The sequence below is a fragment of the Topomyia yanbarensis genome, chromosome 1, assembly GCF_030247195.1.
Source record: "Topomyia yanbarensis strain Yona2022 chromosome 1, ASM3024719v1, whole genome shotgun sequence".
In the NCBI taxonomy this organism is placed as follows: domain Eukaryota; kingdom Metazoa; phylum Arthropoda; class Insecta; order Diptera; family Culicidae; genus Topomyia; species Topomyia yanbarensis.
Window position 1 is genome coordinate 67677897 of NC_080670.1, and position 13081 is coordinate 67690977.

At 36.0% G+C, this 13081-nt stretch overlaps 1 pseudogene; it reads right to left on the reverse strand.

Moving 5' to 3' along the window:
- Positions 1–8564: 8564 nt before the first annotated feature.
- Positions 8565–9564, reverse strand: LOC131677851 (thioredoxin-like protein 1; annotated as a pseudogene).
- Positions 9565–13081: the final 3517 nt, after the last annotated feature.

A 13081-nucleotide genomic window follows, 5' to 3' on the forward strand; every position in this document is an offset into this window, starting at 1 on the left:
ACGCAGCGAAATTTCGCACGATTAAACCAACAATTTTCACTTTTGATTCCGATCGACATTCTATCGTTGGATCAATAAATTAGTTTATTGAATACATATCATTTTATTGTTAAATTAACAATATTATTGTTATTTCAACTATATTTGATTTTATTTTGATCTTACGTGGTAACAAATCAGCGTGTATTATATTTTTGTTTTATTCAGATTGAAGTAGCTTTAGGAGAAATGTTGTGATGTGAATTATTAATTAATAATGTTCATTTGCTAGCACGAATCAGTCAACCGTAAGTTTAACACTTATTTTTTAATATACTCAATGCAACATTTTATTTTAAACTTTCAGCGCAATCTCCAGCTACTTAAGTTCGTGAGCGAAAAATGAAGAAGCTGCCCCTTGTTTTAACTCGATTCTATGGGTTTCGGAAAATGCCGCAACATAAGTAAATAAATTTTGTACTTATTTTAAAATAAAGCTAAAATGCTAAATAATATAAGCTTTACATATGAAAAATAAATAAGTATAAATGGGCAAAGCACATATTTTAATTTTATTATAATGTTATTTCAACAATAATGTATTGTAGAGCATATCGTGTATACGTCATTAAAACAATGTCATAATAATGATCGTTTCAATAATAATATTGTTGATTCAACCAAAAATGTGGTTTTATTCAAGAAACGTCAAACGCGGATGTTATTGTAAAAATAACAATATTAGGGATTGATTCAAACAACATATACTATTAGCTCTGACATAATAATAATTATTGTTGAACTTGAACCAGAATATTGTTGTACCTACAATACATTTTTCTGCGTGTAACTCTGGAACCGCAATCTATAGCAGCCTGTGCAAAGATTGTAAGTAAAGGTGCGTTTCTCACAAACTGGAAAAATTCACTCAAAATGTACTGATAGTGTATCATTTTTAGAAGATTTCAAATGATTCTGAAAGATGCTACGCAAATTATCAGATATTTAAGCAAAATAATATGTTTCTCGAGAGCTCACTATTAGAAAGGCAAAAATAAAAGCGACAAATTTCAGACTTCAGAACTGATTAGCGACAATTAAATGACAATTTAACAATGCGTTATCTATCTATTAACAATCGTTATCTATCATGGTTATCTATTTCTAAAGGCGAAGTTTTTTTAACATATCGTAAATTTTCTCGCAGTGACATGACATTCTAATATAAATAATTATGCATACATAAAGGACGATACGGAAATTTAGCGGATGTTTGTAACGTGCCATCCGAAAGCGAACGATCCAAAATTGATATTTTAATATCAGTGCTTAAAGATGAATTCATCAAGGTTATTGTAAACTAGTTCGAACAAATCACCTTGCCTAGCTCATGTGAAATTGGCATATAGCAAAATAGCAAACCCATATATCTGATGTGATTATGTTCGCATATCCATCTCATGGTTAATGCAAAAATATGCTGATCAGCTAATTTATATGGTTACCGTTTTCATCATCCAAGAAATCTGAAAAATATAAAGGGTAGCTGTTCCACAATTCTCGCTTGATCCAAATTTTTGCTTCGCTCAAGTACGAGTTTCGAGCCCAAATAATCGATGATAAAGCGAGTCATTCTGACTAATAGAATTAAAAAGGGCAAAACCTCCCCAGCTCCCAATCAGGGTAAGGAGTCTATTTTTGGGAGTGTGTCATTTATGTCAGCAGTTAGGCGGCCTACAATTTAGAGAATACGTATTGAATAAGAATGTTTGATTACAATGAAAAGCCGAATCGAATGCCACAATTATAGCACTAGCATTTGAATCAATGCGTTGAACAAAGATGACAGACGCTACTCTAACTAACGCTTTCAAATGGGCAGGGTGTTGAATAAAACATGATTAACAATTTTAGGTGGCTCTGAAACTGTCCTTACTTTAAGTAGGTGAAGCATCAACACTTCCCTAAGAAACTCTTATTAGATAATCAGCAGTCAAACATGATGAAGTCAGTGTGCGTGCAATCCGCCAAAATCATCATCACAATGTAACGCAACGCACCGCAGTGAGAACAGTAACTTTTGCAACATACAGAAACAGCAACATTCAATCGGCAACAGTTTTTGAAAAACTTACACCGATAAAAATACATTGTACAAACAATACACTCTAAACTACTTATCTCCAATTTTCAAAAAAGAAAATACCCAATGGATCATTTTATACAGCGTTTTTTCCGTGATGCAATTAGATGTGGGATACCCTTTAATAGCGTTTTTCTCGAAATCGCGTTTTTCAAATTGGCGAACACAATGACTCAAAAACAAATCAGCGAATTGACTTGATTTTTTTTACGAGAAAGCCCAATATGTCTAGCCTATCGGCGAACCGCAGAAAACTGAATAATTTTTTTTTAAAGAAATATGAGATTTTTCGGTTTTCATGAAGCCATTTTCCGAAGCTCGAACTTTTTTATATTTTTTGTGGTTCACTAACTACAAGTCTAAGCTTTACAAAACTTATTGAATTTCCCGAATCAGACAATTGTGTCGAGAATTATCGTGTTCGTCGCGGCGCTCCTCGACTTGGAAATGGTTGGATGTCTACTCTTGGAACGCTCGTATGTTATATTTTTTTTCCGTACACAATGAATGTATGGGGAATTGTGGGGAAAACCGACACTGTGGGTAAAACCGACATCCCTCAACTTTCCCTAGAAATCAATTTTTTATTCATTTCATAATGACACTTTATTATTAGTATGATTATTTAGAGCATTTGAAGACAAATTTGATTTACTTTAGTACGCCGAATGTCATAAAAATAAACAAAACATACGACAGTAGCTTTCATACGCGTCTGGATGTAAAATTTTGTTGGTAGATTTTAAGGTTTTAACCGAACAAAAGCTTTTCAGATCACCACATTTTGCTGTACCTATTATTATTGGCCTTTCCTATGATCAACTGGGTGCATTGAAGACGAGTTTGAGAAATTCAATATTTTGAATCGCTTTTTAAAAAAAAATGTTCGCTCTTGGGGTAAAACCGACACCCTTTGGTTAGGGTAAAACCGACACGCTGTTAAGATGGTTGTGTTTACATGCGGTTCATTACAAAAGGCTAGGGATCTTTGTGATACTTCAATTGCACTATTAGCACACTATAGTAATAGCAGAAATACACAGAAATACTTTTATTATGATTATTTCTTATAAGTCTCTTTAAAAATAATAAGTTGCTATTTTTGCTTATCAGATTCTATCGAAGCTTTTGCTATTTCTGCAAAAAAACTCCTCAAAACGAAGTTCTAGTGCTCTTGGTTTGTCATAGATATACTTTATCACAATGAGACAATGATCTTTTGTATAACCTGATAGATCGTTGATGATCAGAATTCGAAAAATCAAGGCTGGAAGAGGTAGTTTTATTAAGACGTGTTTGTCACTTATAAGTGAATGAATCCGATTAGCAGAACGTAGAACACTTGCAAATCTTCTCTTACGAAATAAAATGACACTGACGGTTGCAATGATATGCGTAAGCATTATTTGAAAATACCCATTTCAAGAAATAATCTTATTGCATAAAATACTCTTATTTATAGCAATACGCTTTCGAACTCTCTTCCCATCACTACATAACGAAGCTACGAAAAGCACATATTTTTATCTCACATAGTTACACTTTATTACTCAGGCATACATCACATTTGAAAAAAACAAACATTTTAATAAAGGGAGAGAAAATAAATTAAAGGCGGTGTCGATCTTACCCCTATGGGGTGTCGGTTTCACCCGCAGTGCCTACAAAAAGTCACTTTGTTTTCCTAGTTTTGCAACCGATAATTTTTAATAAAATAATTTTTTGAAGCGCTGACAAAATTAAGCCTTGTTAAGAATTTTCTGAAGAAGAATTCTGTGTAGAAATTATAATTTTATTGGTTTTGTAGCAACCTAGAAAAAGTGTTCAGCATAAGGCGTCGGTTTTAACCATAATTCCCCTATAAAGCGATCCAAATATTGCACAAAAGATCCATTGTTGCTTTGCCTTCAAAATCGTAAAGCAGAATAACTTTCGTTTTGAGCACTTTACACCAGACGCTCCCCTTAAACATCTATTGATTGAAGCAAAAGGACAAACTTTTCTTTCCGGTTTATCGAAGGACATTGGTCTCCATGTAATTGCTGTAACATTTTTGCGTCAACTATGCGTTTACTCCAGTCCGGATTTATTTAATTTTCTGCCACTCTGTCGAGGACCCTACAATTATTTATTGACAATAAATTAATTGTAGATCAATATGTTGATGGTGTAAGAGCATCTTGAGAAATAATGATGTTATATAATTCGAATGTGATTGACGTATTGATGCAGTCTTGTCAATATTTTGATTGAAAATATTGTTCTCCCATGTACGACTTAAATTCACTTTCATACAGTTGTGCGATATTCTCTCTAGATTTTTTCTCGTATTGGTTGGCCATTGTTTTTCTCTCATTAGCCAGAGCATTTCTGTGAAATTTTAGGTAAGAGGGGGACATAGTTTGATCATATAAACTTTATCCGCTTCGTTGTTCATGCATATTTATTTGAATAAATTACATCGTAAAATCGCCAAAATAAGTTCCTAGTTGGTTTAACTATTGTTAAGATAGCTGTTTGTCATATTTTATAAAAAACGAATTTCTAATGCCATAACAACAATGACGCTCGTGGATGCCAGCGATCGCATCAAACTCATTCGAAAACTTTCTATTTTCCCTTTTTTCATGTTCAATATGACTAAAACACATTAATTTGAAAAAAAAATAAGAAAGGTTATAATGGGTGAAAGAATGATCGTGTCTCAAAAGCAGTTCATATATACAGGTACACTGTCAATGGCCACTTGCTTTCCCAAGAATTTAAATATCCATTCCGATAGTTTGATTTTGAGTACAACTCAGTGTTTGGATTTTGAGTACAAGTCAGTGTCATTTGTTGCTACACCGTAATGTATGCAGCAAACGTGTAGTGAGATTGACTATCTTTCGGACAAAGTCTAGTTGTAAAACGTACGCAGAGCACCTGGGTACAAAATAAAACAAAAATCTTATGGGCGCGTTTTCTCTACGTGATGATTTTGCATATGAGACTGTTATGCGAGTACCAGAATGCATATAATGAGTATGCATTTTCAATAATATCATCACAAAACAGGTCTTCTTAGCTTTCAAATGACATGTTAAATACATATATTGGTCATTCCACGTCTGCTTTGTAACCAAAATTTTAATTACTTCCAATTCTCTTGCATTCTTTAGCTAAAAAAATTGACACTCAATTTTTGTTTTGGCTGAATATGATATTTTTTACCAGTTATGAGCTGTTGAACTTTTGAAGTATTTAAAATTGAAATTTTTTCAATCAATGCATGGACAAAAATATTAAATAAAATCGTTTCCATGGTTTTGTTTTATCAAACCCACACGATTACATCTCGAAAATATTTCTCATTACTCCACTAATTAAATTTTTTATCGAAATTTGAGACAAAACTTTGGATCGTTCTATGTGCAAATCTCGCGCCCCTGACAACAACCACATTAGTTTTGTTTTTGTGATTTGCACAAAACTGGTAAATTATGCGCCGATGGATAGTTCTACGTAAATTTCGCGTCCACATCCGCATTCAACTATATTTTTCCGATTTTTTAATGCTTTATTATTGTTATATTTATTTATAGTAAGGCGATTTTTCAAACGATTTAAGATTAAAAATGTTGCAAAAGTTGGTTCTGAAATATTTTAAAGATCTTAAATCATGCCGGAAGGCATGATTTAGGATCTTTAAACGATTTCAGTACCAACACTTTAAAAGTTTTTCGAGATATCAACATAATATAAGATTTTTAAAAGATTTTAGATCCAATACCTTAAAAGTTTCTTTTGGTGCGATTAGGCCTCGAACACTTTCGAGCACTTTAACCGAAGAAACATCTTCAGGCAAACGTAACGGGGAAGGGTTCGCCATGTTTCGGAATGACTCTAGAAGAGTCCTGGTTACGTTGAACATTTTTTCACATGTCAACACTTGTATGCACAGACACAAACACAGATTTCATGTAGTGGCCCTCCAGTGATTTTTGTTATTCCTTGTGCAACAGTAGGTTGTGTACCCCTCAGAAAGCAGAACTGCCTTCTTGTGGTTGCGGTCCGCTCTGGTGGCAAATATCTAGCCACTGACAAAGCCTTCGCTATCGTCACGGTCGTGATTCCCCGTCACGTCTTGTGTTTGTGGCTGAAAATGGGATGTAAATTTATGCTGAGTACACTGCGAGAACGACATCTCAGACGCCCTCAGGCAGGAAACGGAAGCATACTGGTTGCATATTGTCTCGTCGTCTCCTCGAAGGAAACAGCAGCTTGTGTCATCAATACTTCAGTGTTTTTGGAAATGGGAATGCCAACCACTTGTTTTGCAGTTGGTTGACCGATGGAGTTTGCCTCCCCACTTCTAAAGCACCATACACACCAAGGCTAAAAAGAACAATATTTAAATTGATTAAAAAGGCATGATGTGTTAGAAAACGATTGAAAAGATTGGGTAATCAATGAATTTGTCTACAGTCCAATGTACACGCAGATAAAAGATCAGCAAAAAGGACATTTTGTCACGCAATAATTGTTCAACATTGACCCCCCCCCCCCCCCCGCTCACCATGTCACCAATTGTTACCCCTCTCCGCTCGTACGCCAATATTTTTTTATTTGTTTGTGTTATGTGACTAGCTTACTTGATATTTTAATGAACAAACGACATCTTCGGTTAAATCAACCAAAATAGTTGTTTAAAATACAATTTATTTATTTCACTAATATTATATTTTATAAAAATGGCTGAGCATTGAGCCATATTACTACATTTGCATTTCTTTACCAATTCTAATTGTCAAAGAAACAGTATGAAGAATCCTAAAAAAGCTATTTCGTAGCAATCCCTATTAAGGATTTACGCCACTGGAGGGCGCAATAAAATAAGCATGGTTCGGATTTTTCTTGACACAATGAGAAGATACATCGAGATTCTGTAAAATGGGATTTATAATACTACTTGCAATGCACAATGAAAATGTTTTCAAGTACAGTAAAAACCCGTTTTTATCAGCCTCTTGGCGAATTTTAAACTGATAAAACAGGGACATAGATAAAATCGGGACATATATTTTTCTGTCTTTTTAATAAACCAAAGTTCTTAAAATATTCTTTGTTGGTCCTTAGATATAGCCTCGCAACTATTGTATATTTACTTTAAGTTCCCCTTAAGGGGGTCTGACAGTGTAAAATTAAAAAAAAATATATTTTTATTTTTGCATTTTTCGGATCTCTAAGATACGAAATATATGCCCAAGAAAGGATTTACTCGAATTCAACTTGGTTCGTCTGCTAGAGCCCATCAAACTACCAACTATCAATTTTCATATGAAGCTGATAAAATCGGGCCAAAAAGCTGATAAAATAGGGGGATGATAAAATCGGGTCTCCACTGTAGTTTCATCACAATATGCGTTCGGCTGTGTAACATTTTCCCGTCAGCGAGTTTATTTGTGCACGGCCGGAAATTTAAATATCTCCCATGATTTTTGAGCTAGAACCAAAAATGCTGAAAATATCATAAAAATTGACGCAAAATTACTTATTAAAACAAAAATATGCAATAAAAAATTAAATCCGACGTACGTCGCTGTAGAAAGTAATTTTGTATGTACTGCCAAAATTTCGAAGCGATTAAGAATCATTTGTTGGAGTTAATTTCCGGCCAGCTAAAAAAGTGGTTTCGAGAAAAAAGATGATAAAATTTTTCTATAAACTCAGGATATGCACAAGAGGCGTTTCGGCAGGATTGAAAATCGTAATATTTATATATTATTGTTGTCTTCCATATTTGTACCTATCCTTTTTAAGATCCTACACTGATAGAATATATTCGTAAATCGCCAGGAATTTGTTTCGTACAGACAATTTTCAAAAAAATATACGAATTTTTTCGTACATATGATGAATCGTTCGTAGTTCTATTCAAACATTTTTATTTTTTATTACGAATTTTTCGTGAATACCACGAAACGACTTTCGTTGGCTTATTACGAAACAGCTTCATTCGGCAAACGAATTGTTCGCTGCTATATACGAACATCTTTGTAATATTTACGAGTACTATTCGTCAAACCGTCAACGTCAAAAAAGCTTCAATAGAGGTAGAATACGTCAACAATTCATCACGACGGTCTCAGTTTGACTATTTAGTAGCCGTATCCTTGCCCGTCGGTTTCAGGAAGATTTCCTGAACCTCTTTCGTTTCCAGTTGATCCATAATCCGGAGCTGTACGGATTCAGCTGAGCCATCGCGAACTGCTCGTTGGTTTTGTATGAATAAGATTGAGTTTTTCTCTGCCGGAGCAATATCAAAATAATATGCCATTTTTCCTGCTCATTATTTTATTGAACAATTTATAAAAAGAACAACGCGCATCACTATCTTCAACCTTTTAAGTATACGATCAAACATATTCGTCACCGCACCTATCCACCTTCTCCCGGCGGCTCAAACAATCTAGTGGCTTTCACCCTTCTTCCCAGCCACCCGCTGGAAGTCATCCATCTTAGTCGTTGCAATCAGTGACCTGATGAAGGCCAAATGATCGATAATGGTCGTCTCGTCACCAGAATGGTTATCTTTCACGAACAACTGCATATTCTGCACGTTCTGAAATTTAACGAAGTGCAACGGAATCGACACAAGATCCTGCTGCCCCAGTACCAGATCCTGCACCGAAACTTGCGATTCGTCCATATCGAAATCGATGGTGCTTGGTTGATTGATAAAGATTCTCACCTTTTTTCGGTCCGTGAGAGGTGCTTTGAACTTGATGGCACTGATTTTGACCAGCTGATTGAAGGTAATCGAAATGATCAACTGTTCGTCACAATCGGACACCAGATGACCACCGCTGGAACTGAGCGCATTCACCATCGGGTGGTCGTTCGATTCGTTCAAACATTCGCACTGGTTCTTCTGGATGAAGGTGTTCAAGTCCAACATTCAATGACCGTAATCTTCTCCAGATTCATACAAGCTGGCGACGTAATGTTTCTGTATTTTGGCTTCAAGTCCATTAATGTCTGCACCCTGCATCCTGTCAATCTTTGTTCTGGCTCGGTAGAAAATAAACTTTGGCATGGTCGACATGCCCTGGGACGGCGCCGTTTCGGTACATCTGTCGACGTCCACCTTGAGAAACACAGCCTTTGGATATTTCGCCGGAAGCTGATCGAACAAATGCGATATGTTTCGGCACGGTCCACACCAAGCTGCGGTAAAATCCACAACGACCAATTTTCCTCCTGCTGCGGCTAGTTCGGTTTGGAAGTGAGCTTCATCGGTGATTGCTTTAACAGCCATGCTGTATGGTTTCTTGCGCTGCTATGGGTTAGGTGAAGATTCTAGTTACAGGGCCACTATTTTACCCGGAGAAATTAACTACTTAATTAACTTTTAACGTTATGCACTTTACTCCTCACAAAATTTAACTAATCGAGAATGACGAGAGATGAGCGATGAAAGATGATAACGAAAACTTCTCTTAGATGAACGAAATGAATTCGTGCGACCAACGAGATTGTTCGCAATATACACAAATGTTTATTAAAATAAGCAAAACATTTCGTTTCATTCACGAAAAATAATGTCGTTTTCAACGACAACATTCGTGCAATGTATACTAAATAAGTAAAATTTACGAAAACTTTCGTTCATCAAGTGGCCATTTCTTCACACCACAGTAAAATCGATTTGGCCACATCAATTTTTTTAAATTAAAAAAAATCGAAGTTGTCAAACATCGATCCTAAAAGATCGACTGAAAACAATAAGAGGCTAACAAATACGAAAACTTTTCTAAAATAAACGAAATGAATTCGTGCGACCAACGAAGTCGTTCGTAATATACGCAAACATTTAATGAAACAAACGAATCAATTCGTTTCATTCGTGCCATGTACACTAGATAAGTAATATTTACTAAAACTTGTGTCCATCAAGCGTCCATTTCATCACACCACAATCTTTCTAGTCCTCAATACAGGTGAGCAGGTTGAAATAAAATCGATTTTGCTAGACCGATTCTTTTAGTAAGTTAAAAAAAATCGATGTCGTCAAACATCGATCCTAAAATATCGATTGCAAAAATAATGAATACGAAAACTTTCCTAAGACGAACGAAATAAATTCGTGTGAGTAATGAAATCGTTCGTATTATACACAAACGTTTATTAAAATAAACGAAACATTTCGTTTCATTCACGAAAATTAATGTCGTTATCAACGATTACATTCGTGCAGTGTACATTAAACGTGTAAAATTTACGAAAGCCTTCGTTCACCAAGCGGCCATTCTTTTTCATGAAATGAACGAAACCTACTAGTTACAATGCACGAAAGTACTTCGTTGCAGAAAACAACGAATGAATTCGTGCATTGCATGATCGATTTCATTATATTTACGAAGTTCTATTATCAGTGTAAAGCACAGTTTAGACCAATAAACAAAATTTTGATTTGGTTGGTTAGAAAATGAATTATTCTTGTTTTAATTAACATAAATATGGATAAAAGATTGAAAGTTCACAATAAACAATTTGCACTGAGCCGAAGATAACTTCGTTCAGCGTATTAGTGACATACAACAATTCTGTTTTCGGGCCACTTCGTGCGATGAAGCCCATAAAGCAATTCCCATATTTTTTGGGTAAACACTCCCTGCGTATATATTCTTAAAAAATCTTTCCAGGATACATTTGCATTTGTGGAGCCGACTTGTACCAGCGTGCCAACGTGTGACCACTTTTGCCCTCACCACTACGCCGGCACTACCTAAATTTAAAACCAGCGCAACCTGATGGTCTGACCACGTTTGGAGGATTCCTTCGGGTCCGAAAAGTACCACCCGTCGACCCGTTTCATTATGTCAAGCCAACCTGTAAGGCTGTAATTAAAGCCGCTGCTCTTCCGTTTACCCTAATGTTGCAAGTTTGAGTCCTACGCCCCCTTTCAACACTGTCCGCCTTCTCTTCCCTGCCTCTAATACGATAGATATAGGTTAATTAAGGTAATTGTAAACGTGATTGAAGTTTCCTATTTCTATTATATGTAGGTTGAAACCTGAAACCTATATCCCTAGTTTTAAGATAGCTGTAAATTATTCCATGAACCGAAAATGTTAAAAAATTAAGACTTTTTTGATTAGGTCCAATCGGCAAATGAGAGCCCTCTTTTTTCGCTTTCTATATCGTTTATTACTTCAAAACCATAAAACTTTTTAATTATTTTTCAATATGTTTCGAAAGACCAAGGTTTTTACTAGCTTATTATGCAAATAGTTCAAGGGAAATCAGAAAGGTGACCAAGTAATTCCCGGAAGAGAAAGTAAACAAAGAGAGGCTCTCTTTTGTAGATTGGACATATTGAAAAAAAAGTCTTCAAATATTCTTTACTTCATGGTAGAACTCGGGAAAGGGCTGATATAAACAGAATAGCTAGTTGATCCGCCACCATTCAGAATAGATAAATTTATTAACTAGTACAGAACAAGCAAATGATTCAGCAACAGCATTCGCTACTAGCTCGCCCAATAAACAACGCATTCCGATGCGGCTTCTCAATGGGCGGCACTACTGCCACCACTACCATGCTGGTGTGTTATGCTCTGTATCTCACACACGTCTGGCTTTGAGGAAAGCTGTGGCACATACATTACATAATTGGTTCTATCATTTATGTTGATTCTCATCAAAAGTAGTTTTTGAATTAGTTAAACCAGTTTTAACCCTAGAACGTTGCACTGGGGTACAAATGTACCCCACGCCATCTTTGGAGCCGTGTGGAAACGAGAATTCAGCACTTACCGACCTGGGACCCTAACCATAATTTAATTAAGAGTTCATAGTAAGAGTAGGAAAAAGGTGGTAAAGTCAGTTTACTTTTGGCCTTCGTGAAAACAGGAGTCAAAGTTGGCGTGGAGTACATTTGTACCCCAGGGTACTGTTGCCGTTAGTGTTTCGTTTTGTCCGTGGAAAGAAAGTCCTACGCCATAACCATTTTTGACACCTTCGACACACACAAAAAGTTTATTAAGGTTTTGATTGTATTTGTTGCTCCGTGCAATCGAAAAAAATAACTAAATATTTAAATTCGCATCTTGATACCCCGTGGGAAATTTTGTCAAAATCTGGGGCTGTCCCGTGAAATGCGAACCATCTGGTGTTTTTCCTAGGTTGATCAGTCATCCTGGTTTTTACCGAACATTGCCATAGGAATTCGAGAGAAACGCTTGATTTGTCTTCGTTTTTCTCATCTAAGCCTAATTTTTACACTGCGCTTTTGTTTTATTCACTCTGGACACAGCGGGTAGCCGAAGCTAAGGCTGACCGCAACAATAACTGCAACCAACTACGACAACACAAATCGTATCGAATGTTCCCGATAGGTCTGTAAATATGAACTTGATGTTGTCTAACTGCAACCTGTTTGTCCTCTATGGACGACAAAGCGTAGAGCAATGTTATCTATGTAGATTTGAAAGTTGCATTAGATTGAGCTGATTACAAAGTTCTGCTCAACAAGCTATTGCATATTGGAGCCATGAATAGACCGGTGTCGTGGTTTTCATCGTTTTCGACTAACAGGTTGCTACGTGTTAACATCGGGAAGAGCGTTTTCTCCCGTTTATTATTATATCTGGAGGCTCCTTGGGAAACAAATTAGGCTGACTACTGTGTGTTCTATTTTTTAACGGTGTGGCTCTGCTAATCTTTAGATATAGGCTCGTATATGCCGATCACTTGAATATCTATGCTGGTGTATTACGTAGAATACTACAAGCACTGTTCGAATGTTGAGTTGCTCTATGGGGCTGGTGTCAACAGAATAGGTTAGTTGACTGCATCTCATAATATACCATAATAAGCTTGACAGATCTCGGTGTTCCACTAGATCCACTCTCACTATTCGTCGCATATTTCTAAGGATAATCGGCAGGTTGACTTCTTTTCATAAATAATCAA